Raw genomic sequence first — 26509 nt, 5'->3', positions numbered from 1 at the left:
CTGGGTTGTCTGTTAATGTAGAGAGGTAGTTCATAGCCTATGCCTCAAGATAGTTGAAGCCTCATAAAAAGAATTACCCAACCCATGATCTGGAATTAGCTGTTGTGGCATTTGCTTTGAAGATCTGGAGACACTATCTTTATAGTGTTCATGTTGATGTATTAGTAGGCCACAAAAACTTGCAGAATATATTTACTCGGAGGGAGTTGAATCTCTATCATAGAAGGTGATTGGAGTTGTTAAAGGACTATAATATAAGTATGTTGTATCATCTGGGCAAGGCCAATGTAGTGGCAGATGCCCTTAGTGGGTTGTCTAAGGGAAGTGTTGCTTATGTTAAGAATGGTAAAAAAGAGTTAGCTTAATAATTTCATCGTTTGGATAGATTGGGTGTTAGGTTGGTTTATTTAGCTGAAGGTAATTTTTGGGTTCAGAGTAGTTCCGAATCTTTCCTAGTTTCAGAAATAAAGGAGAAGAAAGCTATGGATTCTAGTTTGGTCAAATTAAAAGAGTGATTTAAAAACCAAAATGTAGATGTTTTCTCTCAAGGGGGAGATGGTGTGTTGAGGCACCAAAGTAGATTGTGTGTGCCATGTGTTGATGATTTAAGGTAGCGGATTATGGCATAAGCACATGTTGCACGGTATTGTATTCATCCAGGTGCTACCAAGTTGTACCGCAATTTGCGGGAAGTCTATTAGTAGAGTGGCATAAAAAGAGATATAGCAGAGTTCGTAGCCAAATTTACAACTTGTCAACAGGTTAAGGTAGAAAACTACAGACTTAGTGGTACATTGCAAGAGTTTTGTATCCCCACTTGGAAATGGGAAGACATGAATATAGATTTTGTAACTCGTTTACCCCATTCGCATCATCCTTACGATTCGATTTGGGCTATTGTAGACAAATTGAATAAGTCAGTGCATTTCTTTCCAGTTCCCAAATCTTATACAACTGAGGATTATGCTAAGTTGTATATCCAAGAGTTAGTTAGAGTGCATGGAGTCTGCTAGTTTATCATCTCAAATAGGGGTACTCAGTGTACTTCTCAGTTTCGAAGAGCTTTTTAGAAGGGTCTTGGTACCTAAGTCAATCTTAGTTCAGCTTTCCACCCTCAGATAGATGGTCAGGCAGAGAGGACCATCGAAACTCTAGAAGATATATTAAGGGCATGTACTCTTGATTTCAAGGGTAGTTGGGATGATCATTTGCCATTGATTGAGTTTTCTTATAATAACAGTTATCATGCTAGCATTCGAATGGCTCCATTTTAGGCTCTTTATGGGAGGAGATATAGATCACCCATAGGTTGGTTTAAAGTGGGTGAGGCCATTTTACTTGGGCCTGATGCAGTGTTTGAGGACATAGAGAAAGTTAAGTTGATTAGAGAAAGATTGAAAACAGCCCAGAGTGGTCAAAATTCCTATGCAAATTTGAGAAGAAGGGACCTCGAATTTGAAGTTGGTGAGTTTGAGTATTTGAAGATGTCAACCATGAAAGTGGTGCAGAGATTTGGCAAGAAGGGAAAGTTTAGTCCCCCGATATTCTGGCCTTTATAGAATTTTTAGCCGTTCATCCTGTATTCCACGACTCTATGCTTAAGAAGAGTATCGGTGACTCTACCGTTGTAGTTCCTATAGAAAGCTTAGATATTCAGAACATCCTTTCATACGCAAAGATTACAGTTGAGATTCTAGATCATTAGATTCGTAGACTAAGAACAAAGAAGTTCCCTTGGTCAAAGTTCTTTCGCGGAATCATTCGGTTGAGGGAGCTACTTGGGAAATAGAAGCAGACATATGAGCCAAGCACCCTTACCTCTTCTCTTCAAACTTATATCTAGTCGAAGGTATTACTCTTCCTTAATCCATTACTTTTCTAATCATACATTCATCTATGTAGTTGTCCTCATGTAAGTTCATGCACTTACAGAATTACTCAAAAGATTAGAATGATTTAGATTCACTTACTCAGTTCACTTCAGTTGTGCATGCTATCTTATTTCTCAGATTCCTCAAAACTTTCAGCTTGACTATCTACATATGAAGATGAATGTTTCCAAGGGGGAGATATTGTAATACCCTGCAATTTTTCCTAGCCTAAACTCATCCCGAAAATGACAAAGAGTAGCTTCTAGAATGAGTGATGTTTATTTGGTATGAAATTCTTTAGATTTGGACTTTCCATGGCGTAGGAAATTGAATTATCTTTCCAACTATATAAGATTTTCCTAAATCCAATAATCGGGTAAAAAGTTATGGCTATTTTAAGTTCCAGTCACAAAACACCGTCATTTGGACCGTTAGCGCATCGCGGAGTAGTGTAGAATCCCAATTGTCATTATGCAATGGCCCTTTACGATAGTACCGCGTTGCGGGGAGGGCCAAATTCCGGTTTGGCAATTTCCAATGAGGCCTCGTGATACTAGCATGTCGCGCCAGTGGTGGATGGTGGAACCCAATTCTCACTCGTCCTTTTTCCAATGATCCACTGCAATTGTGGCATGTCACGGTGGCCACCCACATCAAAAAAATGTACTTTTCCATTTCCATTTAAAAGTTAAAGAGGGCATTTTGGTAAAATACTCAACCCCTAATCCGTCCAAAAATAGAAGATTTATCAAATTTCAAAGCACTTTATGCTTTATTCATCTTTCTCCTCAAAGCAAAACCCTAGTTCATTATACTTCCTCTCCAAGAAAACTCAGAATTTCACCATTAATTCTCCAAGATAGTCCAAATTTAAGGATTCCCAATACAAGAACACTAAAGATCCATCTCCAAAACATCAATAGGAATCCAAGATTTGAGTTTCTCATCAAAGATCAACAATTAAGGTATGTGGGGTTTGAACAAGGATAAATCATTCATCCTTGTACCCAAAACATTACTTTTATTACGAATTTACTGTAATTTATATGATTTTTTATGTATTTCAAGTTAGAGTTTATACCCATTATCATTATTTGAAAGATTATGAGATTTCCCATGATTTAGAAATTGAATTACATGACTTTATTCATATTTCTATGCCTTGTGCAGTAATTTCCAAATTTTAAGATGATTTATGAATGTTTACATTATCAAGTATGAATTTTGAGATGTTTTAACATGAGATTTATGCTTGGGTCATTGGACCTCATTTGAAGATTGTTGTTTTAAGACTGTTTGTGCTATAAGCACCCCATGACTAGATTATTTACAGATTTTAGATAAAGAATCCACTTTATTTCAGAAGATTTGAGATTTAAAGAAAAAGAAAAGCATAGTGGGTTTTCTTTAAACCTTTGTATATGTTCTAAAGTGGATTTTTATTAGCCTGAGATTAGGAGTATTATTTAGCACCAAGATGAGTAAGTTACTATGGTTTTATACCCCAGAACTATGTGCCACCATAGGTATAGATTATCCGATTATTCCCACTTCTACGTGGATGACTTAGATTGTGATCGCACAGATTAGATTGTTCTATTCTGATGGCAAGGGAAGAACAACCCCAACCTTATGGGGGCTAGTCGTGGGACACCATGAATGCTCACATGGTGTACATGTCGGTTAGAAGAACCTCTAAAAGATGTCCCCCACTCTTAAACAGTTTTGTTTGATTTGAAGCATTTAGATTCACATAATAAGTTTTCAGACTTCACTTTGCCTATGTGATTTGAGAAATAGAGTAGAACTACAGATTTCAGAACTAAGTGTGATGACTCAAAATATTTAGGTTACATGTATTTTTATTCATTGTTTACTTCTAGATTTTAGATTACTCAAGCTTATGTGAGTCATTTACATTTAGCATTATGATTTTATAAACTGTGATGATATTATTTACTTATTGCATATACCCTCATATATTCAGTACATCATTAAAGTACTGATCCAGATATATGTCTATGTGCTACATTATCTCATAATATAGGTTCAGGTGCTCAATCTTAGCAGCATGATTGATCTTCGAGCATCTTATCTACATCCCTGTAGTTGGTGAGTCCTCATAGTTCGAGGGATTAGTTATTCAGATTTCCAAGTTACTAGTTGATATGTCTTTACGCATGTCATACACTCGAGTCATCTGGGGCCTTTCCCAGGTATTCTGTAGATTCAGATAGTAGAGGTTCGTCAGACTGCTAGATTCAGATTTAGACCTTTGTGTTTGTATTTAGGTTTTCAGTATTTGTTTTATCATACTTTTGAGATTTAGTATGATTCAGATAGACTCAGAAGATTTCAGGTAGTTTTCTGCATATATTATGATTTTTCATCTGCATTTCCTTATTTTGAGATTCAGGTCTAGAAAAAAACATCCAGGGTTATCTCAGGACTACTTGTAGTTCAGAGCATCGTGTGGCATCCTGAGAATCAGATTTCAGGGTGTTACATCGACCAATTTAGGAAGCTCTTTAGTCTACTGACGAAGGTCGGTCTTGTGCTAGTGGTATCCCTAGTAAGCTCGGTGATTACTACACCTTCTCAGTGAGCTACATAATTCCCATTAATCCCAAATTAAAACAATTTGCACATAATCCAACCATTAACTAAGAAGTCTTTTATTTAGCCATTTCCAACTTATGCTTGCAAGCTATTCCATTTTTGCCAAACCAATCCAATTAAACAAATTGACTCCAATTATCGATTTAAAAATCCAACCCATAGCCACCAAGGGTATCCAAAACCTTTTAATCCATTTAACCTTAATGCAATGTAATGTTTTCAAAAGATACATTAAATAATGTAAAAATCCAAATTCAAAACCAAGATTACAATGTGGGTTGAGGTTAATGACATTACCAAGTAAAAAATTCATCAATTTGGTAAAACCCATGTCACATATTTCAACCATTATCACAACACACCAATTCAATTGCAAAAGCTATCAATTAAAGCTTATATAACCCATTAAAACAAGGGAAAAGTAATTCAAGTGTTAACAAACACAAAAACCCTCAACCCAATTTCATACCCATCATTCAAAACACATAAATATTGAATAGATTGATACCATAATTCAAAATGCATGTTAAAGAATAAGGAACATGCCTGAAATATAGAAGAAATCAAAGAGGAATTGAAGTTTAGAGTCGGAGTAATTAATTCTTGTAAAACCCCTTGTATTTATCGACCTCGGAGTTAGAGAAGAGAAATAAATATAAGTCTAAGTAAATTTGGAGGTTTTCTAGGGTTGGTGGACATTTTAAGATGCTTTAAGATGAAAAAGACCGTAGAGCCACAAATTCAAACAAAAAATAATGAAGTGCATGAAGATTACACAACATGGCATGTCGCTACTACAGAGCATAGAAAGGATGCCAAACTCTTATCACGGAGGCTAAGTGGCATGGCATACTACTATCGCGAACCCTTACTGCCTCAGGATCTCAGAATGACCCCGAACCTCTTTAGAAAATGCCAAAACTTTCTAAAAATACATTTTTATCACCCCATATCATAATTAAAGTCAAAAATTAACAATACAAATATGTGAGGGTAAAAATTAACTTGATCAAAATTTTGTGGGTTCTTACATTATCCCCTCTCCCCCCTTAGGATTATTTGTCCCCGAATAAGAAGTTAGAATATTTTTAGCACGATAATTGAAAGGATACAATGAATCCAAGGAAAAATTCAAAATTTGATAAGAGGGAAAGAAAACTCATACCTTAAGCACTTTCATCTCATGTTAGAAACAAGAACGATTATTTAGATTTCATATCTTCTTAAGATTAACATGTAGCTTCTTCCTCCTTTTGATTTCTCCAAAGAACCTTTATCAAATCTATTTCCTTAATCCTCAATTTCTGTACTTGCCTATCTAATATTTCAGCCAAGACTTTCTTAGATGAAAAAGTATCCTTAACTCCGACATTCTCAATAGGTACTATCAAGGAAGGGTCACCCACACAATTCTTATGAATGGACACATGGAAACTGAGATAAATTAAGGCAAAATTTCCTATTAAGTCTAATTCATAAGCGACATTCCCAATTCTCCTTAAAATTTGATATTGACCTATGTAACCGGGGATGACTTTCCTCTTTTTTCCAAATCTCAAAACTCCTTTCATACGAGAAACCTTCAAGAATACTCAATTGCCAACTTCAAACTCCATCTCCATCTACCTCACATCTGCATAAGACTTTTGGTGACTTTGAGTAGTATTAAGTCTTTTCTCAAATCACCTTTACCATCTCCATTGCTTGGTGAACCAAGTCAAGTCCAAATCACCTAATCTCACCCACCTTAAACCGCCCAATAGGAGAACTACACCTTTTACCATAAAGGGCCTCAAAAAAGGTAATTTGGATGCCAGAATGATAACTATTGTTGTATGAAAACTCAATGAGAGGAAAATGGTAAACCCAACTTCCTTTAAAATCAATCGTATAGCACCTTAGCATATCCTCCAAAGTTTGAATAGTATGTTCCATCTGTACATCTATTTGAAGGTGGAAAATAGTGCTAAGGTTCAACTGAGTACCCAGTCCTCTCTGAAAAGAATGCAACAAGTGAGAAGAAAACTTCGTACCTCGGTATAAAATGATTGCACTAGAGCCTCATGCAAATTAACAATCTCCTGAATGAATAATTTAGCATAATCCTCTCATAAGTAGTTAGTCATCACATGTAAGAAGTAAGTAAATTGGTCATTCTATCCACAATGAACCAAATAGAATCATACTAATTTTGAGACCTCTACAAACCCATAATAAAATCAACATTAATCATCTCTAATTTCCATAGGATAAATTTCATCTCCTACGAAGTACCACCTGACCTCAAATGTTTAACCTTGAGTTGCTAACAAACCATACATTTAGAAACAAAATTTTTCACGTCTCTTTTCATATTATTCGACCAGTAGATTTCCTTCAAGTCATGATACATATTTGTCAAACGTTGAAGAACTATATATTTGGACTTATGAGCTTCGGTCAAAATCCTTTCCCGCAGCACATCTACATCAGTAACATACAATTTTCCTTGATATCTTAAGATGTCATCTCTCCTAATAGAAAGACATAACTTTTTACTTACCTACATCATATATGATTTACACGAGTATGGGATCTAAAACTTGTTTCTCCTTGACCTCATCACCAAGAGATGATTTGACCATTTCTTAAAAGAATACCCCTCTATCCTTCGAGTCCAAAAGGTCCTAAGTTGGTCAGTCGATGAATATCCTTCACCAATTGTAACGCCCTGAGTCTATACCCTTAACATAACACGGTGATTAGATCCCGAAGTATCATAAGCTAACCCATGACTGGTACCTTCTATAAGAACTAAATAATATTAATAATGAAAATATATGCGGAAGTTAGGCTAAAAATGCCATATGGTTCATAAACTAAAAACAAATACTGAATACTAATAATAATACTAAAAAAAACTGAACATCTGTCTAAAGTAGTCTATCCCGAAAGCCTCTATCTATCTAAATATGGAGTTAATAGGACAAGTACCCAGCTAACTCTAACTACCGAACATATTAAATCTATTGAAATGCTGAAATAAAAGGATATCCTTGATGGATGAAGACTAACTACTGAATCTGCTGCTGATATCCTGAGGTGCTACGTATGATAAAAAATCTGTGCATCTGAACCTATGATATGAGACATCATAGCACAAAAGAGATTATGCAATCAGTCCATCCAATGTACTGGTATCCTAAGTGAGGTAAGGTTGATATACAAGGGTTCATATGCTTGAGATAATAAATGACTGCATGAACATCATGAAGTAACTAGTTCAGAGTACAAGCAAAACTGTAACTACTGAACATGCAATACCGCGCATATAAGTTTACATCATGTATATGAGGTTATACTAAAACTGAGTACTAAATTCTGATGGCTGAGTAACTGATGACTGATAGCCATGGTTTTGTAGAACTATCTGAGTTCTTTACTAAATACTTAGACTGAAACTATAACTGTGGGAGTTATCATCTAACTGACATACCCTGAAGATATACTGGGTTGGGGTCCAACCTATGATCCCGGTTAGAAGGGTATTAGCACCTGGCCATAGGATACTAATAATTTTGGGTCAACCATAATCTGGCAGGAAGACTCATTATATATATATATGATTGCATCAACCCTAGTTTGTCGGGAGGACGACTTATCCTATGCTGGCTACGTAGTTCTGTAATGCAGGGATTGCTACTTAGGGTCAAACACTCTACTGGCAGGATTGCCCCCATCCCTGGGTTTGCTGGGTGCTAAATCCTACTCCTAGCTAAATCGACTCTGAATTGATCACTAGACTGTACTAGGCTTGATTGAACTACCATTAATCATGTTGACTGACTGAACTGGATTGAGTTCATTGATTTCTATTAACTAATTGAGTACTATTGTCCTTGACCTTTACTGGGATGATTCTATATCTACTGCAACTAAGTAAATAGCTAGATTTTGGATAATAAATATGCCTAGAACTCGATAGCATAAATAGTAAAACATAGCACAATCTTGAAAGCATAATAACTATTCACTTAGTCACAATTCATTAATTGGGGCATTTTATCAAACACATGAGAAGCATGACTATTTCACATAATAATAAGACCATATAAAATCATGGCTACAACATTCAACTTGAAAATCTGAAGGGTTTTAACATGAGAATGCACTTAACATACATGCTAATTGGTTTACATGAAACATGTGGTAAATCCTAAATTGAAACCCATACAACAATACATACATGAACACTAACTAATTCAAACAAGTAAATCATGAACATGAAAACTTGTATTTTGAAAAAAGGTTCTTGAACTCCAAGGGTGAAAGGAACCCAAGGAAGAACACCTAGAATACCTGGGTAATTAAATTCTTGAAGTTTCTTAGTAGTGTTCTTGAGATTTATTCTTAATTCTTGAGGGCTAGGGTTTACTACTTGAGAGAGAATGTTCTTGATTTGTGGAAAATTTGAATAAACAATGACTAAATCTTCTTTTAGGGATTAGTTAACTTCCACTGAAAAAGACCTAGTTACACCTGGAAAGAATTAAAATTTTCATCATTGGAATCCTGATTTTTACGTTAGGCGCAACGCGGTGAAATCACATCGAGCCACTGGAAAGTGACAATCCCCATTTTATCCAATGGATCACATTATGCCACTGAAAAATGACAATCCCAAACTGGAACCTCACCATGAAGAGGTACCATCGAAGTGCCTTACTAGAAACTGACGAGTATCATTTGGCCTGTCACCGCGATGTGGTGCTACTCGTATTGACCTACTTATTTCACTAAATATGCCATAACTTCTCACCCGAGTATTGGATTTGGGTAAAATTGGTGTCTCAAAAATATAATTCAATTTCCTACATCATGGTAGGTTTTGATCTAGAAAATTCTTAGTAGAGCAAAAGTTATGTTCATTTAAAGTTGACTAAAGAAACATTCTTTTTGTAAATTCAATTGGTATGGGATAATTTAATTCATCAAATATCTGAGAGTTATTTATGACCTTAATATACATCAAACTAACTCATAAAACTACCAAGTAACCATAATATTCTATGTGTGAGCTTGAAATATGACTCTAGCATTAGTTTTGATTTTCAGGGTATTACAATATCTCCATCTTGGGAACATTCATCCTCGAATGAGTCTGATTAAGCTGAAAGTACTAATGAACTGAGTTTACACACTAAACAGGCATAATTGAAGCATTATTACATGACCTAACTAATTCATGAATTCATGACTATCATGAAAATAATATACAACTAGGACTGAATATGAGACAGAGTAAATCAAAGAAAGCTATTACCTTAGGCTGAGTCTGAATTTGAAGTGAATAGGTAAGGATACTTGGTCTGCATATTTGTTTCTACTTCGCAAGTCGCTCTCTCAATGGACTGATTCATCTAAAGAACTTTGACCAAGGGAACTTCTTGTTCCTTAGTCTGTGACTCTGGCGATCGAGGATTTAGATGAGACCTCTTCGACAAAAAGATCATTTTGAATATCTACACCTTCTAAGAGGACTACACCTTCTAGGTCACCTATGTATTTCTTTATCAAGGAGATGTAGAAAACTGTGTGTACTGAAGCAAGGTCTGAAGGCAACTCAAGATCGTAAGCTACCTTTCCAAAATGGCTGATAATTTTATAAGGACCAACATATCGGGGACTGAGCTTCGTTTTCTTGCCAAACCTGTTCACTCCCTTCATGGGAGAGAATTTCAAGTAGACAAAATCTCCAATCTCAAATTTGAGATCCTTTCTCCTCATGTCTGCGTATGATTTCTATCGGATCTGGCTGCCTTAAGCCTTTTCCTGATCAACTGAACATTCTCTAAGGCATCAACCAGCATGTTAGGCCCCACTACTGTAGCCTCACCTACCTCAAACCAACAAATTGAAGATCTATCCCTCCTTCCATACTATTCTGAGGTGGACTACATGATCCTTTTCACTATAAGAGTAGACAAGAATGTTATCAATGAATACTATGATGAACATGTCCATGTACTTCTTGAACACGCAGTTCATCAAGTCCATGAAAGCTATTGGGATATTGTTAAGACGAAATGACATAACTAGAAACTCAAAGTGACCATACCGAGTTCTGAAAGCTATTTTTGGAATGTCACATTCTCTGACTTTGAGGTAATGATAGACAGATCTTTGGCCTATCATAGAAAATTAACTGCGCCCTTAAGTTGGTCAAACAAGTCATCTATTCTAGTAAGTGGGTACTTATTCTTGATTGTGATTTTTTTCAACTGACGGTATTCTATACACATTGTAAGAGAACTGTCTTTCTTTTGCACGAATAAAACTGGTGCACCCCAAGAGAATACGTTGGGTCTGTTGAACTCTTTTTATAAGATGTCCTTTAACTATTCTTTCAACACTTTAAGTTCAGCTGGAGACTTTCTGTAAGGCAGAATGGAGATAGGCTGAGTATATAGAAGAAGGTCTATTCCGAACTCAATTTCCCTTTTGGGAGGAACTCCATGGAGATCTTTGGGAAATACATCTGGAAATTCACTTGCAAATGGAACTGACTCAAGATTAGAAGTCTCAAAACTAGAGTCTTTAACTCACGCCAAATGATAGACACACCCATTAAATATCATTTTTCTCGCTCTATGGTATGAAACAAGTTTACCCTTAAGTGCTGAAGTACTACCCCTCCATTCTAGGACAGGTTCATTTGGGAACAAAAAATAAACAACTCTGTTTCTACAATCAACTAACGCATCGCATGAATGGATCCAGTCTATTTTGTGAATGATGTCAAAATTCATCATCTCTACCTCTACTAAGTCTACTGAAGTAACTTTCTGAGACACCACAACTGGACAGTTCCTATATACCCATTGGGCTATGATAGACTTACCCATTGGGGTAGAGACTGAGAAGGGCTCTATTAGGATTTTTGGACTAAATCCAAAGTTGACAGCTATATAAGAAGTTACAAAAGACAGAGAACCTCTAGGATCTATCCGAGTATAAACATGTAAATGGTAAACTTGTAACGTACTAGTGAACACATCAGGAGAAATTTCCTGATCCTATCGGGATTGGAGTGCATAGAGCCTATTTGTGCATTGCACACTGGTGGCACTAGAAGCGACACCTTGCTTATATGAGTGACCAGACAGAGCTGGGGGATGATTATGCTAACTCTGTAAACCCACCTGAGGACACTCTCTGATTCTATGACCTAGCTTACCACACACAAAACATGCATTATTGCCAGCCCTACAGACACCTTGATGACTTTTTCCATAATTCTGGTAGAGAGGATTTGTTCAAGAAGTAATAACACTACCCTGAGATTTAGAGCCTGGTGCCCTATCCTTATTACTATTTCTGAATTTAGGCACCAAAGCACTAGCTGAGGATAGAGTTGGGACTGAAGATTTTATACTGAAATAAGAATGATTACGACCCTCTCACTTAGGCTTACCAAAACTAAATCCACCTATTCTAGCCCTCTTTCTTTCCTTTTTTTTTCCTTAGTCTTCTGTTCCTTAATCTGTTGAGCATGGACCATCAACCTAGAAAAGTACATCTTCTTAATCAGCATTGTGGTTCTACACTACTTGACCACACTATCAGATACACCAGACATGAACTTACTCATCTTAGACCTTTTATCAGGTACCACATGAGGATCATACTTAGACAACTGAGTAAACTTAAGGGAATACTCTGTTACACTCATGTTACCCTTCTTTAGATAGATGAACTCTAAAACCTTAGCTTCCCTCAACTCTAATGAGAATAACCTATCTAGAAAGGTAGTAGCGAACTCCTCTCATTCTATAACCCTACATCTATGCCCCTATCTACCTTCTACCACTTAAACCATATGTAAGCTACATCCTGCAACTAGTAGGTATCTAACTCAACACTCTTACTAGCGGTTACCCCATAATGTTTGTTACCTTCTACACCATGTCAAGGAATTCTTGTGGGTCCTCTTCTAACTTAGACCCTAAAAATAAAGGAGGGTTCATTTAGGTAAAGTCCCAAATTCTAGCTGCAGTAGTATTGGCCACTGAGTTGGCCTAAACAGCAGCTAGGCATTCATTCTGGGCTGTTACAAAATAAGCTAGAGTGGTGAAAACTGCTCTGAATTCTGCATGAGAAATGTGCTCATTCAGGGGATCATCCTGAATGGGAGAAGGTGTTGGCTAGTTCCCAGTTCTTCTTCCATTGGTCGTTTTAGGAGGCATGTTTTATAAATGGAAGGAAAAGTTGGATTAGACAGATATTTTAACTTGAGCTCATGCTCACTCGCATGATATGAACACTGAAAGACGGGAATTTTTTCCTAAAATTCCTCATAACCTCTTGTCCATAAGTTTGTCATGCTACACACCCATGCATAAGAATCTACTTAACATGACCTTCAGACTCCCTAGGACTCTTTAGAACCTTAGGCTTTGATACCAAGTTTGTAATACCCCAAGTCTACACCCTGGACATCATACGGTACTTACGATCTTGAAGGATCACAAGCTAACCCATGACTAGTATCTGTTGTGAGCACTGAATAATAATAATGAAAATATATGCGGAAAGGCTGAAAATGCTAGAAGGTTTATAAACTAAAAACAAATATTGAATACTGATAATAATGCTAAAAAAAACTGAACATCTGTCTAAAGTAGTCCAGTTCAAAAGCCTCTAACTATCTGAATATAGAGTTAATAGGATAAGTCCCCAACTAACTTTGACTATTCAACATATAAAATCTACTGAAATGCTGAATAAAATAATATCCTTGATGTGTGAGGACTTACTACTAAATCTGTTGTTGATAACCTCAGCTTCTAACTATGATCAAGAACCCATGCATTTGAACCTATGATATGAGACATCATAGTGCAAAAAAGATTATGCAATAAGTACATGGAATGTACTGGTATGCTAAGTGAGGTAGGGTTGATATACATGGGTTCATATGCCTGAGATGATAACTTACTAAATAAACATCATAAAGTAATTGGGTGAGAGAACATTCAAAACTGTAACTACTGAACATACTAAACATTCAATACTATGAATATAAGTGTACATCATGTATCTAATGTTATACTGAAACTGAGTACTGAATTCTGATGGCTGAGTAACTTATAACTGATAGTCATAGATGTGTAGAACTATCTGAGTTCTTTAATAAATATTGAGACTGAAACTATAATTGTGGGAGTTATCATCTAACCGACATACCCTAATGATAGATGGAGTTGGGGTCCAACCTGTGACCTCAGTTGAAAGGGTGTTATCACCTTGCCACGGGATACTAACAATAGTGGGTCAACCCTAATCTGGCAGTAAGACTCATGAAATATATATATATATGATTGTGTCAACCCTAGTCTAGCAGGAAGACAACTTACCCTACGCCGGCTATGTAGTTCTATAATGCAGGGACTACTACTAAGGGTTAAACTCTCCGCTGGCAGCAATGCCCCCATCCCTGAGTTCGCTCGTTGTTGAATCCTACTCCCAACTGAATCGACACTGAACAAATCAATAAATTGTACTAAGCTTGACTGAACAAACACTGATCATGTTGACTGACTGAACTGGAGTGATTTCACTGAGTTTTATTAACTGACTGAGTACTACTTTTCTTGACCTTTACTAGGACGATTCTTTAACTACTACAACTAATTAAATAGCTAGATTTCAAGTAATAAATACCCCCAGGACTCAATTGCATAAATAGTAAAACATAGAACAATCTTGAAAGCATAATAGATAGTCACTTAGTAAGAATTTATTCATTGACGCATTTTATCAAACACTTGGGAGCATGACTATTTATAATACCCCATATTTTCGTGCTAGAATTCTAACCGTTGCTCCTATGCGTCTAAGCTTTAATCCAAGTGATTCTTATATGAATACAAGTTTTATGATCATTATCCTAGTATATGGAGTAGTTTATAGGTGGAAAATATTTATAGCAATGACCTAGAACAAGGTTGAGCTAAGACCAATTGGTTCATCCAAAGTTTGACATTCGATTCTACAAGGGTCAACTTTAAATGTGAATATATCTTAATATACATAGAATTTTTCATTACAAGACCTATAAAATTGTAGATAATTGAATTATCTTTTCAACGGAACTAATTTTGCAAAAATCTAATACCCGAGAGAAGAGTTATGCCCATTTTCGTGAGAGGCAGTAAGGGTGTGCGATGGGCAATGCGCCGCCCAATCAAATGTGTGTGATTAGGAGTGAGACGCAAACTTAAATATCTACCATAAGGTATGCGATGCATACCTTAAGGTCTGCCATGGGTTGTGTGCCGCATACCTCACTTCTAAGTGCAAAAAACACCCCTATATATGTCTATAACACGGGATTAAACTCCCATAACACCAAAATAAGTTTACTCTCTCTCAAGATCACCAAGAACATTCATTAGGGTTTCAACCTAAAAATTCAAATATCTCAAGACTCAACCATGAATTTTCAATAATTCTTTGAGGTTCGGAATCCCCATTTTGAGGGCTACAAGAACCTATTATTTTCACGAATAGAGTCCTAAGGTGAACAGTTCATCCAAAGCTTCAATTTCAAGGTATGTGGGGTTTTTCAACAAGAACACCCTTTCGTTCTTGTGCCCAAATTGATTTTTCTTTTATGAATATACATAATTTTACATGTTTTGATATGAATTTGAAGCATGAATCTATACCCTATATTGTTTTACATGATATTATGATACTCTCTATGTTTTGGAAGTTGAATTGAATGAGAATGATGACATTTTTGTACATAAAGCTGAATTTTCCAGATTTTAAAGTAAGTTATATATATTTATGATGAAAAGCTTGAATCTTGAGAAAATTTAATATGATTTTGATGTATGAGACCTTGAGTCCTAATTGGGATTGTACTTTGAGAAATTATGTGTATAAGCACAATGAGATTTGAATCCCAAAGCTAATTTTCTTTACCAAGATGTATGATTATAAAGCTGAAATTTTAAGTTTTAAGTGATTATTTTTGTGCTTATGTCATAAAGTATGAAACTTTGGAAGGTTTTAAGGTGATATTGATGTATGAGTTTTTGGAACCCTATTTGAGATTATTATTTTGAGAAAATCATATGTTATAAACATCTTGAGTTTAAATAATTTGAGATGATAAAGAAGCTTTGACCTTTTGGTCGTAAAAAGGGTTGTTTTTAAAACCGAGGTGAGAAAAGAAATCCACTTTTATTGATTTATTATGAAAGGGGTAGCATGATCGCTCCCATTGTGAATTGTTGAAATATTTATTAGTGTATTTTCTTTTAAAAAGATTTGAGCTAAGTCCAGGAGTAGTCTTTTGCACCGAGCGGGAGGTATAGCAGGATTGGTACTTCCCTAGAACTACGTGCCCCTATAGGTTATGAGCCTGAGGCTAATTTATATATAGTGATCACTAGTGAAAAGATTGTAGTCCTACTCCGATGGCAAGGATAGGATAGGTCTCCTCAACGTGGGTTGGACGTTGGACTCCATGTAGCTCACATGGTTTATATTAGTTATGAGAGACTCCCAATGTGCGTGTGTGTGTATTCTCCTATCTAATATGAAAAGTCTTATTCTTCTATCTGAGATGAAAACATATTTGTTTGAAAGACTGAGTTTGAGAAAGACATTATTTTCAATAGATTTAATGAACATATATTTCAAAGAGAATTGTTATGAGATTTGATTGCTTTGATGATTTGGAATCGAGATGGAAGCGAATTGAGATTTATTATGATGACTCACATGTTTCACCCGATATATTTTGTTCTCTTATGATTATGATGATTTTAATTTGAGCTAAGTGAGTCATTTATATCAGCATGCATAATTTTATAAACTGTGATGATATGAAGATATTATTTTATATATCCATTCCAACCCCATATGCTCGGTACATTTCCATAGTACTTACCCATACAAACCCTGTAAATTGGACTACATTTTCTTATAATGTAGGTATAAGGTATAGTGTACATCTTTAGATCCAGTCAGTTTGCGGCATCCAGTCAGCAGGTGATGAGTCCTTTTGATTCAAGGGCTTGAGTTAGTTATACAGTTTGAGAAGTGTTATATTTTCTTTATTCAGTCGTATTGATTTGGGTTAGTCGGGAGTCATGACTCGGCTACCTACAGTCAGTACTAGTAGAGGCTTCATAGACAATCAGTAGAAGTGATGTATTCCATTTCAGATTTGGTTGTAAAAACAGAGTTGTAATCTTGTAAATTCAGTTTTGTATCTATCATATTCCAAAAAGATTTATTTTTCGCAAATTTTTATAGATTTATACTTTTAATTTAGTTCCTTATGAGTTATGCCAGTGGAAGGGTTAGCTTGGGGTCACTTGTGACCCTAAGCACCATGTGACATCTCGGGACCCAATTTTCGGGAGTTACAAACTTGGTATCATAGAAAAGAGTTCAAGTATCCTAGGGTGTCTATAAAGCTATGTCTGGTAGAGTCTTGCGGAATGGTATGGAGACGTCTGTACTTTTCTTTGAGAGGATACAGGGCATTTAGGGAATGTCTCTATTCTTTCAAGTCTTAAATTGTGCTATAGAAAACTTCTCCAAGAAACTTATACAGATTCTCATCTTACCCTAGTCAAGCCATCTCTGCCTTATTTCCAAGGAATCAGAAATAGTTGAGCTCAATTCTCCATAGATAATTATAGAATTATAAGAGTGCTACAAAAGTATCCTATCAATACTTTTGAGTTCTGAAAACTGAAGTACTTTATCAGGCCTATAGAAATCGTGCATTAAGCCCGAGTTAGATATGCTTTCAAATTTCTCCTCATAATCCATAATGATAATCTATACTTCTCTATCTATGTTCTTGAAGTAACATGTTAGGAAAGTTCCAGTTCCTCCCCTGATAATGCTTTTATAGTTGCAAGCAGAAGTTTCAGAAGTTTCATAAAGTGGCTTGAGAGGAGCCTTCTAATGTGTGATAAGTCCCTCAAATTTAAGTTATGCCCTCATTCTTATAAGTTATTAAATTAAAACAAAGTAGTGTCTTCTTAGATTATTGAATGTTGTGTGTCAAGTTTTTATCTATTTTATTACATAATTTTGTTATCAGTGTGTTTGTGAAAACTCAAAGTCTAGTAAAGCCATGTGGGGCCTATTTTGATTCACTAGCATAGTTGCTTTGTTATTCATCTAACTTTTTTGTTCAAAATACAAAACCAAAGTCTAGTGAAGCCGTGTGGGGCCTATTTTGATTCACTAGTAACTTGTTGTTTATCTTGTTGTTCTTGTGTTAGTTAAAAGTGTGGGTTTAGAAGTGTAGTGACAAGAAAGGTGGTAAGGGGGGATTTGCTGAATATGTATAGATGAATTTTGTTGCTTATGCTTGAATTATTAATAAAGTGATATACCTTTGTTTGTTAGTTTATTGAAGATAGAGAAAGAGATTATTAGTTAAGGTGGATTGTTGTTTGCTTGAAGTATGAAAAGAATTATTGATAGTATTTGTTGTGTTAGGAAAGTATAGGTTTTGATGAAAGTACTTGGTGGTTGAGTATTGTTAATTTAGGCTTTCCTAAGATTACAAGAGGAAGTTTAGTTGAAATTTATAGAGCTATGAAAGTAATTTAGGTGTAAAGATGGGAAAATAGTAATGATGTAAAGAAGGAGGATGTGTTAACAGATTATGAATAAGATAGGCCATACGATTATGATCGATTATCATTGCGTACCAGTTTTTCTTAATGTTGTGTTCTATAGTTTTGAAGTGAGAATTGTGTGTGAGATTGTGTTGTAAATCATGTTTAGCACTAGACATTAAGTTGAATAGTGGATGGTTCGGTTGTTGATGCTAGTTATATGAAGGTTATCTAGTAGGCCTGAACAGTGTATGCAAGAGTGCAAGATCATGTGTTCATAATTAAGTATGATGTAGAGGTATGCCCAAGGTGCTATGGGCTGCATTATTTTTTGAGGATTGTTGCATAATGTGTGGTTTGTAGTAACGTTGAGTTGCTAGGTGGAGAAAGGCTAGTTTGATAATTTATGATGTTCTTGATAGCTAAGTTAAGGAGTTATGATTGAAGATGTTGAACCTTTTAAGTATGATTATTGTTCTCATGATTTGGAGAAAATATAAGTATAGAAGTGTGATCTTAGTAGACTATGATTGTGTGATTAGCGATATAGATATGGTTGCAAATGAGAGTATAAGTCTTTGACGATGATTATTGAAGCTAGGAATTAAGGATGGCATATGAATGGGTTGTTCAAGAATGAAGTCGGTAAGTTCAAAATTTGTTTATTCTTGTGAGTTTAGAATTTATATGTAGATAATAGAATACTGAAATTATGGCTTAATCTCAAGGATATGGAGTAGACAATCATACTTAGAATATCAGCTTTGACTTAAGGGGGAGATGGTTAGTAAAGAACCAAACCAAGTTTTGAGAATTAGATTGTGCTACATGTCAATAATGAGTTATGATGAGATAGTGATCCCTTCTTACTCTAGAGTATTCCTTGGATTTCAGTCATTACGATACCAAATCCATCACTTGCTTGACAAATCCATGCCACAGGCCTATGCTTATACCTATCATGTGTGCTCAAGCCCATTCTAAAATTCTAGAAAGCATGTAACAGCTTCACTCTGTGATTTGAGTTATCTCTTATGAATCTATGAACTCCAGTCTTACGTTGAATAGATCATGATAAGTATAAACTCATGTTTCAGAGTATGACCAATTTTTAAACTCATGATACTAGTGAAGTTTGCATTACATCATGCATGTGCTCAGCTTAGATTTATTTCATGAATCCATGCCTTTGATATTTTATTCCTCAGGACAAAGATAAGTGTTAATGTTATGTATTGTACTTTTCATGCTTCTGGTTCATATGTGTTAGCCCTTTGATGACCTCTTCTTATGTTAACATAGTGGTGATGATAGTGGATAAGCAATGGTTTATATGTGAGAGAGTTGATGACCCTCATTAAGAAAGATTATTTATGCTTTTTTATCTAAGGCTAAAGTGTGAAGTAAGATTGAGGCCAAGTCTTTGATACATGTCATGGTTAGTTAGAAATTGTGTGTATGTTTTTAAGAATATTCAAGAAAATTGTTGTTGATAAAGGTTTAAAGAATATGCAAAGTATGCCTGTAGGGGTATTTTCCTTAAAGTTATATGTGATTTAGTGTTAGGTTTGATCATGGTGAGAGAACATAGTTTAGTTTATTCCTTAGTAGAAAGATTTCACAGTGCCAATATAAGAATTATAAGTTGAATCAAATAAGTATGGTAAGGGGAATAGTATAGTTGAGAGAGAATTTGAGAAGTGATGCTAAGCTTGAAAGTAAGAAGTTGTGTTGCCTACGGCCTAGCAATCCTATCCTAGTTTATGAGTTATATAATTATATTCCATTCTATAGAGTTATATTAATGTTGTGATTCCTTAGTCAGATATTTTGTTCAGATCATGCCCAAATTCGTTGCTCCGTAATGTTAATAGAATTTCGTAAAAAGGTTCTGAAGAAATACTCTATTTGAGTATAGGTAGTCATATGATCCATTCCATATAGCCTGTAGTCTAGTTTAGAAAGCAAGGATATAAGCTCCAATAGATTCTTAATTTTTCAGATAGTCTTACTATCCGCAGTCTTATACGTAGGTATATTCCAAGAGGTAATGTGTTTGCGTCCAAGTGAATTATAAATTCAGCTCAGCTCGTGCATCAGTTTCAGTTTCAGATATTAAGTCATGATTCAGTTCGTAAGTATCCTGTATAGTATCATAGTTTCTTCCTAGTATTTTCATCAAATTATTATCATTTGGGGACGAACGATCCCAAGAGGGGGATTTTGTAATACCCCAAGTTTTCATGTCATAAACCTCTCATCCTTTCTCATGAGATCAGATCCAGTGCAAAGTAATGGTTACTCATAAGTTGACACTCTCGTTTCTATCTTAGCCAAATAGTTATTTTTCTTGAGGATTCATGCACTTGCAGACCAGTTCAGTAGCTAATTATTCTTAAGATCCATTGATTCAGTTCTATCAGTTACACATTATAGCTAAGACTAATATTCCTCTGTATTTTAAGTTAATTATCCACATTCAAGGACGAATGTTCCCAAGGGGGAGATAATGTAATACCCCGTATTTTCGTGCTAGAATTCTAACGTTCCTGCGCGTCTAAGCTCTAACCCAAGTGATTCTCACATGAATACAAGTTGCATGATCATTATTCTAGTCTATGGAGTAGTTTATAGATGGAAAATATTTATAGCAATGACCTAGAACAAGGTAGAGCTAAGACCAATTGATTCATCCAAAGTTTGACATTTTATTCTACAAGGGTCAACTTCAAACGTGAATATATCTTAATATACATGGAATTTTTCATTCTAAGACCTATAAAATTTTATATAACTGAATTACCTTTCCAACAATACCAATTTTGCAAAAATCCGATACCCGAGCGAAGAGTTATGCCCATTTTCGTGAGAGGCAGTAAGGGTGTGCGATGGGCAATGCGCTGCCCAATTAAATGTGTGTGATTGGGAGTGCGAGGCATACTTAAATGTCTGCCATAAGGTGTGTGACGAACACCTTAAGGGCTGCCATGGGTTGTGCACTGCATACCTCACTGCCAAGTGTCAAAAACACCCCTATATATGTCTATAACACGGGATTAAACTTCCATAACACCAAAATAAGTTTACTCTCTCTCAAAATCACCAAGAACCTTCATTAGGGTTTCTACCTAAAAATTCAAATATCTCAAGACTCAACCATGAGTTTTCAATAATTCTTTGAGGTTCGGAATCCCCATTCCGAGGGCTACAAGAAGCACCTATTATTTTCACGAATTGAGTCCCAAGGTTAAGAGTTCATCCAAAGCTTCAATTTCAAGGTATGTGGGGTTTTTCAACAAGAACACCCTTTCGTTCTTGTTGCCAAATTGATTTTGCATTTATGAATATACATGATTTTACATGTTTTGATATGAATTTGAAGCATGAATTTATACCCTATATGGTTTTACATGAGATTATATACTCTCTATGTTTTGGAAGTTGAATTGAATGAGAATGATGACATTTTTGTACATAAAGCTGAATTTTCCAGATTTTAAAGTAAGTTATATAAATTTATGATGAAAGGCATGAATCTTGAGAAAATTTAATATGATTTTGATTTATGAGACCTTGAGTCCTAATTGGGATTGTACTTTGAGAATTATGTTCTATAAGAACAATGAGATTTGAATCCCAAAGCTAATTTTCTTTACCAAGATGTATGATTATAAAGCTGAAATTTTAAGTTTTAAGTTATTATTTTTATGCTTATGTCGTAAAGTATGAAACTTTGGAAGGTTTTATGGTGATATTGATGTATGGGATTTTGGAACCCTATTTGAGAATATTATTTTGAGAAAATCGTGTGTTATAAATACCTTGATTTTAAATAATTTGAGATGATAAAGAAGCTTTGACCTTTTGGTCGTAAAAAGGTCTGTTTTTGAAACGGAGGTGAGAAAAGAAATCCATTTTTATTGATTTATTATGAAAGGGTTAGCATGATGGCTCCCGTTGTGAATTGTTGAAATATTTATTAGTGGATTTTCTTTTGAAAAGATCTAAGCTATGTTCGGGAGTAGTCTTTAGCACCGAGCGGGAGGTATAGCAGGATTGGTACTTCCCTAGAACTACGTGCCCCCGTAGGTTGTGAGCCTGGGGCTGATTTATATATAGTGATCACTAGTGAATAAAATATCACGGTCCTACTTCGATGGCAAGGATAGGACAGCTCTCCCCAACATGGGTTGGACGTTGGACTCCATGTAGCTCACATGGTTTATATCGATTATGAAAGACTCCCAATGTGTGTGTGTATTCTCCTATCTAATATGAAAAGTCTTATTCTTCTATCCAAGATGAAAACGTATTTGTTTGATAGACTGAGTTTGAGAAAGTCATTGTTTTCGAAAGATTTAATGAACATATATTCCAAAGATAGTTGTTATGAGATTTGATCGCTTTGATAATTTGGAATCTATATGGAAGTGAATTGAGATTTATTATGATGACTCACATTTTTCAGATGATATATTTTACTCTCTTATGATTATGATGATTTTAATTCGAGCTAAGTGAGTCATTTATATCAGCATGCATAATTTTATAAATTGTGATGATATGAAAATATTATTTTATATATGCATTGCACCCCTATATGCTTGGTACATTTCCATAGTACTGACCCACACACCCCCTTTGTGTTAGGCTATATGTTCTCGTAATGTAGGTATAAGGTATAGTGTACATCTTCAGATCCAGTCAGTTCGCGGTATCCAATTAGCAGGTGATGAGTCCTTTTGATTCAAGGGCTTGAGTTAGTTATACAGTTTGAGAAATTTTGTATTTTCTTTATTCAGTCGTATTGAGTTGGGTTATTCGGGATTCATGACCCGGCTACCCACAGTCAGTACTAGTAGAGGCTTCATAGACAGTCAGTAGAAGTTGATGTATTCCATTTCAGATTTGGTTGTAAAAGCAGAGTTGTAATCTTGTAAATTCAGTTTTGTATCTATCATATTCAGAAAAGAGTTATTTTCCGCAAATTTGTATAGATTTATACTTTTAATTCAGTTGTTTATGAGTTATGCCAGTAGAAGGGTTAGCTTGGGGTCACTTGTGACCCTAAGCACCGTGTGACATCTCGGGACCCAATTTTGGGGCTTTACACTATTTCACATAGTATTAAACACATATAAACATTATGGCTATAACATTTAACTTGCAAATCTCTAGGGTTTTAACATGAGAATTCGCTTAACTCAATATACATGCTAATTGGTTTGCATAAAACATGTGGTAAATCCTAAATAAAAACCCATACAACAATACATACATGAACATAACTAATTCAAGAATGTAAATCATGAATATGAAAACGTGCATTTTTAAAAAAGGTTCTTTAACTCTAAGAGTGAAAGGAACCCAAGGATGAATACCAAACATACCTGGGTAATTGAATTCTAGAAGTTTCTTGGTACTGTTCTTAAGATTTGTTCTTGATTCTTGAGGGTTTGGATTTTCTATTTGATGGGGAATGTGCTTGATTTGGGGAAAAATTGAATAAACAATGACTAAATAAGTTTTTAGGGATTAATTAACATATTTTTGACTTATTAAAGCCACAGAAAAAGGCCAAATTACCCCTGGAAAGAATTAAAATTTTTGTTGCTGGAATCCTAATTTTTACCTTTGTCACGACGAGGTGAAATCGTGTTGGGCCACTGGAAAGTGAGAGTTCCCATTTTGTAAAACATGTTGCGCCACTAGAAAATGTCCAACCCAAACTGGAACTTCACCGCGATGTGGCTCCATCGTGGTACCTCAGTGGAAACTGACGAGTGCTATTTGGTCTGTCACTGCGATGCGGTGCTGCTCTTATTGAGCTATTGCTTTCAATAAATGTGCCATAACTTCTCACCCGAGTGTTGCATTTAGGTAAAATTGGTATCTTTTAAAAGCTAATTCAATTTCCTACAACTTGGTGGTCTTGTACTGGAAAACTCTTAGTAGATCAATAGTTATGCTCGTTTGAAGCTTACTAAATCATCATTCTTATCGAAAACTCAATCGGTATCGGATAATCTGATTCATCATATAGCTGGGAGTTATTTGATACCTTAATATACATCAATCTAACTCATAAAACTACCAAGGAACCATAACGTACTATGCATGAGCTAGAAATATGATTCTAGCATTGGTTTGGATTTTCAGGGTATTACACCAGTCCTCTTTTCTCTTCTTCAACATGCTATAATCTCCCCATGGACAACCTGCTAAGAGAATTACCAACAATATTAGCTTTACCAGTAGGGTTGTGCAACTCATGTCATAAGTCTTAAGCAATTGAAGACACTACCTTTGTATGAGATTGAATTCCTTCTACATAAGAACATAATGCAAACTTTTATGGTCTAAATAAATATCTATATGCATCCCATAAAAATAATGATTCAAAATCTTCAAACAAAAGACCACAGCTGACAACTCTATATCGTGAGTCCAGTAATGACTCTCATGAACCTTAAGCTTTCTGGAAGCATAGGCTACAACCTTTTCATGCTGCATCAAAATGCAACCCAGTCCCATATGGGACACATCATTTTAAATAACAATCCCATCAGTACCCTTTAACAGGGTCAAAACTGGCGTAGAAGTCAACTTATCCTTTAACTTCTCAAATCTTTCCTCATAAGAATCTGACTAAAAAGACTTAATCGTGTTCTAAGTTAACTTTGTCAGTAGAGCAACAATAGCTGAGAAACTGTCCACAAACCTCCTATAGTATCCTGTCAATCCCAAGAAACTCCTAATATCGCTTGGAGTCGTGGGTATAGTCCATTTCTTAACTGCCTCAACCTCTTGTGGATCCACCTTTATTCCTTAATTTGAAACGACATGCTTAAGAAAAGTCATAACACATAGCCAAAATTTTCACTTAAAAAATTTTGCACACAATTTCTATTCCTTAAGAGTCTGTAGCAATATTCGGAGGTGATTTACATGCTCCTCCTCTCTTTTAGAGCACATCAGGATGTCATCAATGAAGACTATAACAACCAAATCAAGAAACTTCCTGAACACCTAATTCATAAGATTCATGAAAGCATCCACAGCATTTATCAACCCTAATGACATAACCAAGAACTCTTAGAGTCCATAACAAGTATGTAAAGAAATCTTGGGAATATCGACCTCCCTAAGTTTCAACTAGTGAAAGCCTGAACGGAGATCAATTTTCAAGAAATACCTAAAACCTTGAAGCTTATCAAAGAGGTTATCCCTAGGAAAAGGGTACTTATTTTACACTGTAACCTTATTCAGTTGATTATAGTCTATTCATATCCGACGAGATCCATTTTTTTTGCTCATAAAGCATAGAGCACCCCATGGATATATACTAGAATGAATGAAACCCTTATCTAGAAGATCTTTTAATTTCTCCTTTAATTCTGTTAGTTTAATCGAAGCAATCCTATAAGGAGGGAGGGAAATAGGGTGGGTAACTAGTAAAAGATAAATTCCAAAATATATTTCCCTATTCAGAGTAATTGCAAGAAGATCATTGGGAAAAACATTAAGAAATTCATTAACCATAGGGACTGATTATAGAGAGGGACTTTTTGAGTAAAAATCCTTAACCTGAACAAGATGATACATACACCTTTTGGGTATCATTTTCTGAGCTCTAAGATAAGAAATAAACTTCTCTTTGTATACTAAGGACTCTTCTCCCATTCATTCATTGGTTGATTAGGATAATGAAAGGTGACCTATTGTGTTCTACAATCGACAGAAGCATAACACGAATAAAGCCAATACATCCCTTAGATTACACCAATATCCACCATATAAAGTTCTATAAAATCCAACAATGTCTCCCTAAGAAGAATAGACACCACAGACACACCCATAGATCATTCTAGAAATTAATAGACTCATCCACTAGAGTAGAAATAGAAAAAGGGTCAAAAATATTTTAAGGACCCAAATCAAGACAACAATAAACATCATGCGAGAAGAGTTTTAACATAACAATTATAATATCTTGGGATGCCTCAAATTCCTAATGTGTAGAAAGTTTATAAAGGCAATTCCAACCATTACTGGTACCTAAAATGTTAACTTTAGGTGAAGGAAGTAAATAAATAGAAATTGGGACCTTATTAGCTCTTATGGAAAACCTAGCTATTGGATATTTCCATAGTAAATGACTAGGCTAACGATAATAAAAGCATAAATTCATCATTTTATCACAATATACATGGTGAAGCTTTCCACAAAATTGACAAAGAAGGTAAGGTGGGGTTGGTTGTGCTCTACTGGCCTGAGACCGGGCTCTACTGGCTTGAGACCGGGCACTATAAGCCTTAGGACCTCTGCTAGACTGAAAACAATATTCACCTGAAGGCTTAGGATAAGGAGTGGTAGCCC

Source organism: Capsicum annuum, chromosome 10 (assembly GCF_002878395.1).
Source record: "Capsicum annuum cultivar UCD-10X-F1 chromosome 10, UCD10Xv1.1, whole genome shotgun sequence".
NCBI classification, from domain to species: Eukaryota; Viridiplantae; Streptophyta; class Magnoliopsida; order Solanales; family Solanaceae; genus Capsicum; species Capsicum annuum.
This window is presented reverse-complemented; position numbering follows the sequence as displayed.